Genomic DNA, 7,205 nt, shown 5'->3' with positions numbered 1-7,205 from the left:
TTTTGAAAAAAAGTTCATCAATTTGGAAAATAAGATCATCATTTAAAAAAAACTCACGAATTTCATAAAGAATTTAACTCATTTAGAGGAAATAAACAGTATATAACGAACAAAAGTGTTCCAAGAAAAAGAGAAAGAAAAACAATCCAATGAAACCTTTCCAGGAAAAGAAAAACGAAAAAAGAAAAGTAATAAACACAAAAGTGAGGTGGCTGAGTTGGTTAGCGTAGCTGAATAATAGCTTGGAGGTCTCGGTTCAAATAGTGTCCACGAATATAACTTTTTTATGATTTAAAGAAAAAACAGGAAAAGAAAGAACATGGGCCGAGCCCACTTAACGTTGCTACAGGCGCAGGTTTGGAGAAACAGTAATAACCGGCGCCTGCAGTGCCAAATAGGGATTGCCACTGCGACCGGCCTCCCAGCATGCGACCTGCTGCCGGCCTCTCACCCGCAGCCCAGCACCTAACGGCCCAAGGCTGCTAGGTGAGCAAAACCCGGATCTAGCGCTCACCAGTCCGGCCCAGTTCCAATAGATTTGGCCCGTTACTAATTTTTCCGCTATCAGCGAATTTAGGAATTTCCTGGAGATTACCAGTTCTCCAGAAAAACCCTCAAACATCATGCATCTAATAACTTCATAACCATGTGTTAGATTAAAATAATTTATATATGTAAAATGCTTAGAATTTCATGTAGGTTTATAATTTGCAAATTTCATCCATGGTAAAATGTTTAAAATTGATGTTTGAATTTATTTGCATAAATGACATGTTAAAATGATTTATTTCATAAATAATTAACCGTAGCTTCGAATCGAATAAACTTTATTTGTACATGTTCTAGGAAAATGTGTAGGTTAACATGGTGCACTTTATTTTTCTATTTAACAACATGAAAATTGTTTTTTAGGTAGAATAGTACCAAATTCAAATATGCATATGGGGATTTTCCGGAATTGTTGTTTGGTATTTCCGACCTCATTTAAACTTACCTAAATAGTTAGTTTACTTATGGTTCATCTCTTGCTATGTTAATCAACATTTAATATTGATGGTAGCATACACAAGAGTGAACTAAATATTTGAATGTGGGGTTTCGTCGATATGCAACTCGTTGCATATTGAGCTCCACTTAATATTGAAGTATTGTTTGTTGCACTTTGTCATGCCATGCCTCATTAAAACGGACATGCATTATACTTGGTTGCGCATTATGTCATGTTTATGCTTGTTGGTTTACCATGTTGTTTTCTTCTTTCCGGTTGTGCTTCTTCTCAATAGTTCCGGTTACATTGCGATTGTGAGGATTCGTTCGACTACGCACGTTCGTCTTCTTCATGGATTCGGTCTTCTTCCTAGCGGGATTCTAGGAAAGATGGCGATTACCTTGGATATCACTACTATCTTTGATTTGCTAGTTGTCACGATGTTATCGCAATGTCGCGCTACCTACCACTTGTTTATCAAGCCTCCCAAATTGTCATGATAAGCCTCTAACCTTTTCCATCATCCCAGCAAACCGTTGTTTGGCTATTAGTTTGCTTAGCCCCTCTTATAGCGTTGCTAGTTGCAGGTGAAGTGTAGGTTGTTCCATGTTGGGACATGGATATCATGGGATATCACAATATCTCTTATTTAATTAATGCATCTATATACTTGGTAAAGGGTGGAAGGCTTGGCCTTTTGCTTGGTGTTTTGTTCCACTCTTGCTGCCTTAGTTTCCGTCATACCGGTGTTATGTTCCTTGATTTTGCGTTCCAACAATGGTCGGGGTTTATGGGGCCCCCTTGACAGTTCGCTTTGAATAAAACTCTTCCAGAAAGGCCCAACTTTGGTTTTACCATTTGCCGAATAATAATTAAAACTTGCATAGGGACCGGCTAGCACCCGAGGATAATTAATCAACAACCCGAGCCAGTGCTCCCCATGAGTGTTGGTCTAAAATGGGCAAACTACGGGCCCACCACGGGGCAACTCGAGGATTGGTTTTACTTGTAGGCTTTCCCATCTTAGCGTGGCATGAGACGAGATACGCGCGGCTCCTATCAGGGTGTTGGCACGTTGGGAGGTCTTGCTGGTTTTGTTTTACCATTGTCAGAATGTCTTGTGCACCGGGATTCCGAGGATACTTCAGGCTGACTCGAGGATAATCGGGTTTTTCTTGAGGTTAAGGTATTTCCACAGTAGCTTGTGTAGGCTTGTGATGGGCCAGGTTGGAACACCCCTGCATGGTTAAATCTTACGCGAAGCCGTGCCTGCAGTTATGTGGTAGATTGCAAATTTATAACCTCCGGTTGTAGGGAACTTGACACCAGATCCGAAATAAAATACACCAACCGTGTGCTTAACCGTGACCGTCTCTTTTCGAGTGAGTTTGAGAAGAGAACACGGTGGGGTTATGTTTGACTCGTAAGTAGTTCAGGATCATTCATTGATCATTACTAGTTTGCGACCGTTATGCGCAGTTACTCTTCTTACTCATGTACTCATAAGTTAACCAGCATACAATGCTTAGTGCTGCTGTAACCTCACCACCTATCCATTCCATACCCATTAAGCTTTTCTAGCCTTGATACCCATGGTAATGGGATTGCTGAGTCCTCGTGCCTCACAGATTACTACAACAACAGTTGCACGTATACGTAATGCGATGATCCGACATGAGAGCGATGCTTGCTTGTTTTGGAGTTCTTCTGCTTCTTCTTCTTCGTCGATTAGGGGGGTAGGTTCCTAGTCGGGAGCCTGGGATTAGCAGGGTGGATGAAGTTCTTCTTTTCCGTTTGTTTTCATCCGTAGTCGGATCCTGCTCTTCTGTATGATGATTGCTATGTATTGTTGTATTGTTGTATTCATGATGTAGCTTATGGCGAGTGTAAGCCTTTATCATGTATTCTCATTTATTCAATACATGGTATGTTGTAATGATATCCACCTTGCTATGCGCTCGAAATGCGGTTGTGCCCTAATCATGAATCCATCACGTGATTGGGATATAATCGCATCTTAGGCGCTACACATGCTTAGTAGTACTTTGCTTCGAGGGCTAAGAAACTTTTGCAATAAGTATGTGAGTTCCATATCACTAATGTGAGTCCATGCATTATATGCACTCTTACCTTTCCGCAATTTCCTAGCCTCTTCGGTACAGTGCATTGCCCTTTATCACCTCAAGATGTGTTATGAACTTCGCGGGTGAATCCAAACCCCATGATATGATATGCTCTATCACACATAAGCCTCATTATATCTTCCTCAAAATAGACACCATACCTACCTATTATGGCATTTCCATAGCCATTCCGAGATATATTGCCGTGCAACTTCCATCATCATTATATACATGACTTGAGCATTCATTGTCATATTGCTTTGCATGATCGTAAGATAGCTAGCATGAAATTTTCATGGCTTGTCCATTTTTTGATATCCTTTCCATGCTAGATCATTGCACATCCTGGTACACTATCTGAGGCATTCATATGGTGTCATATAGTTCAAAGTATCGATTTGTAATATTGAGTTGTAAGTAAATAGAAGTGTGATGAACATCATTATTAGAGCATGTCCGAGTGAGGAAAGGATGATGGAGGCTATGATTCCCCCACAAGTCAGGATGAGACTCCGGACAAAAATAAAACGGAGGAAAAAAATGAGGCCAAAAAGAGCCCACGAAAAAAGGAAAAAGGAAAAAATGAGAGAAAAAGAGAGAAGGGGCATGCTAATTCCACAGTTGTGCTTCAAAGTAGCACCATGTTTTTCATATAGAGAGTCTCCTACGTTGTCAGTTTCAAATACTAGTGGGAATTTTTCATTATAGAGTTAGATGCACACACACTTAGTTTTCAGTTTGAGCCTTCGTACATATAGCTCTTAGTGCATCCTTTGCATGGCAATCCCTACTCCTCGCATTGATATAAATTGATGGGCATCTCCATAGCCCGTTGATTTGTCACATCGATGTGAGACTTTCTTACTTTTCTGTCATCTCTATGTTTACCCCTATCACCATACTCTATTCCACCCATAGTGCTATGTCCATGGCTTGCGCTCATGAATTGTGTGGGGGTTGAAAAAGCTGAAGCGTGTTACAAAGGGGAACCAATTGCTCGGCTTGTCATTGGGGTTTTTCATGATAAATACTTTGTATTAAGAAGATGGAGCATGACAAGACTATATGATTTTGTAGGGATAGCATTCTTTAGCATTGATATTTTGAAATACATGATTGTTTGTTGGGATGCCTGAGTATTGATGTCTTTATGTCAAATTATAGACTATTGCTTTGAATCACCCGTGTCTTAATATTCAAGCCATGATTACATATATGTTTAAGATTATGCTAGGTAGCATTCTACATCAAAAATTATCTTTTTTATCATTTACCTACTCGAGGACGAGCAGGAATTAAGGTTGGGGATGCTGATGCGTCTCCGTCGTATCTATATTTTTTGAAAATTCCATGCCAATATTATACAACTTTCACATACTTTTGGCAACAATTTATATGATTTATTGGACTAGCATATTGATCTAGTGCCCAGTGACAGTTCCTGTTTGTTGCATTTTTTGTTCCGCAGAACATCCATATCAAGCGAAGTCCAAACACGATAAAACTTTAAGGAGATTTTTTTGGAATATATGTGAATTTTTGGAAGAAGAATCAACGCAAGATGATGCTCGTGTTGGGAAACGTAGTAGAAAACCAAAAAATCGGCCTACAAACACCCAAGAACAATATGAAGATGCATAACGGGTTGTGATCAATGATCGTTACCAACTCCGGGAGTGTAGCGGAAGTAGACGAGTCAGTGTAGATCGTACTTGAAGTCCCTCAAACATTGATGACGACCCCGTGAACCGCCCACGAAAGATCCCTCAAACAGAAGACCGAAAGCACGGCCTCTCTACTTGGTTGCAAGTGTATGGTCTTCACGATCCGGCAACGCTTCGCCGTCCAGAGCTAATCGTCACCGGAGAATTAGAGGGAGGAGATTAGAACCACACGGGGCTTCTAATTATGAGGATTATAGGTGGATAGGGTTCTCTTTAATTAGTCAAATAGGACCAACTAGAACATGCACTAGATAAACTAAAGGAGGCTCCAAAACTTGTGTTGACATAGGGTGGAAATCCTCTAGTATATATAAGATTGGGGGGAAGAGGGGGCTGCCACCAAGGGGTAAATAGGACCCTTGGGGTGCCGAACAAGGGAGGGGGAGTAGGACTCCCCCTTGAAGTAGGATTCGCCCCCCCCCCCCTTAGGAAAGGGGGCGCCTGTCTTGTTGGGCGCTTGTGGCCCAACTTCTTCTCCACCTCTTGGCCTTATTAGGCCCATTCATATTAAATTAATTTTTTTGTTCTAACCATTTTCAGAGTATAATATATATAATTTAACATCCTTGGAAACATTTTCCACCTATATATATTAATCGGTAATACCCGGTATTACCCGATATTTACCGAAACCCTTCCGGTGACCCCGAAACGCTTCCAGAACCTCTCGGAATTATTTTGGATATTAATGAAACAATTTCGCAAATATATTCTCATCACTCCTGTCCTACTAACACTCAATAGGTCATGATTTCCTTAAGCTTGCGACCCCGTAGGTTTGGTAACCATAGACATGAATGAAACCCCTTTCGTTCAATGACCGATAGCGGAACCGTTGACATCCATATTGGTCCCTATGATTATACGAATGATATTCGAGGGAACCTTTGATTATCATGTGATGTTCCCTTTGCTTTGTAATACTTTAAGAAACCTGGTGTGCATCAGTATCCTCATGAGTCATCACCATGCTCACTGTACTGTTGCTCCCGTTATTGGTTTTGTTCTTCTTTCTCATTGACTTGTTCCGGTATCCCCATGACGTAGTCACCTACATCCAACCAGACGATGATGTATGCCATCACACTGAGAGGCTCCTAAGAATATCTCTCCATCGCCGGAGGAGCAAATCCCACTCTCGAGCTATCTGGTCACTTGTCAAACTTCCCGATGAGCCTGAAAGTTGTCATTATGATCACCTTGTTACAGATGACGTTTGAGAAATCCCAAAGCCCACCGTCCGGTAGGAAGGTGCCCGAAACACTCTCATGGTCCGAGGAACTAAAACACATGCTAACACTCAGTGTTATATAAGATGATTTCAGACGATATGGTCACATAATATAATAGACATGTATTTGGATCGATTCAATATGATCATTCTTCTAATGTCATACCCTCAATGTTGTTTTAGGACTATCATTACTCTTAACAATATCCTAATATCCAGAAAACATGATCACCAAAAAACACTTGAGCCGGTAATCTATTGTTTATTGTTTATCATTTCACATGTGCATATGAGTTTTCCACTAAATCACATACTCCAGGATCATAGCAGTTATATCATGAAATATAAACTCTTATTTATGAATAACGGGAATATAATAATACAATATTATTGCCTCTAGGGCATATTTCCAACAGCTCGAGGGGCCCACTAGGCACCAGGGCGCGTGTAACATCCCCAGCATCACACTATAGTAATCTCCCCTTAATGAATGTCATGTCATCATGATCATCATGCCAAAATGCCACTTGTCCAAAATCTGCTTCAAATTTAAATTCTAATTGCATGTCAAATATTTGCTTCTTCTTTCATGCAAATAAAATAGTTCACACTATGGCAAATATTCTCTAAGTATTTGTCATGATGAAACCTACCTCTGTTGGATTCCAAAAATGCTCCTGGAAATTATTTGAGTGGTCCAACAACAATTAAATTGGCCTTTTCAATTTCTAAAAGTTCTTAAACATTTCGAAATGCTCAAAACAATTTTTGTGCAACTTCACAATATTGGAAAGAAATTATTGTGGCATGTGGCACATTTTACAAGAGTCATTTGGTGCTTGGAATAATTGCAAGCAGTAGCTTTTTGATTTCCAGAAAAGAAAAACTAAAAGAAAAGGAAAAGAGAGAGAGAAAAAAGGCCCCTGACCCCCCCATTTCCCCACTGGGCCTCAACCCCGCCGGCCCAGTCGGCCACACCACAGGCCGGCCCACTCTCCCGCTTCCCTGGCCTATTAGGCCACTCCCTCCCCGTAACCCTAACCCCGCATGACCCCCCACTCCTCGTTCCCCACTCCCCCACACTCTCCCCTCGCTCCTCTTTCCCCCCATGATCAATCTAGATCGGGGGCGCTCAACCC

Source organism: Triticum dicoccoides, chromosome 5A, assembly GCF_002162155.2.
Source record: "Triticum dicoccoides isolate Atlit2015 ecotype Zavitan chromosome 5A, WEW_v2.0, whole genome shotgun sequence".
NCBI lineage: Eukaryota > Viridiplantae > Streptophyta > Magnoliopsida > Poales > Poaceae > Triticum > Triticum dicoccoides.
This window is presented reverse-complemented; position numbering follows the sequence as displayed.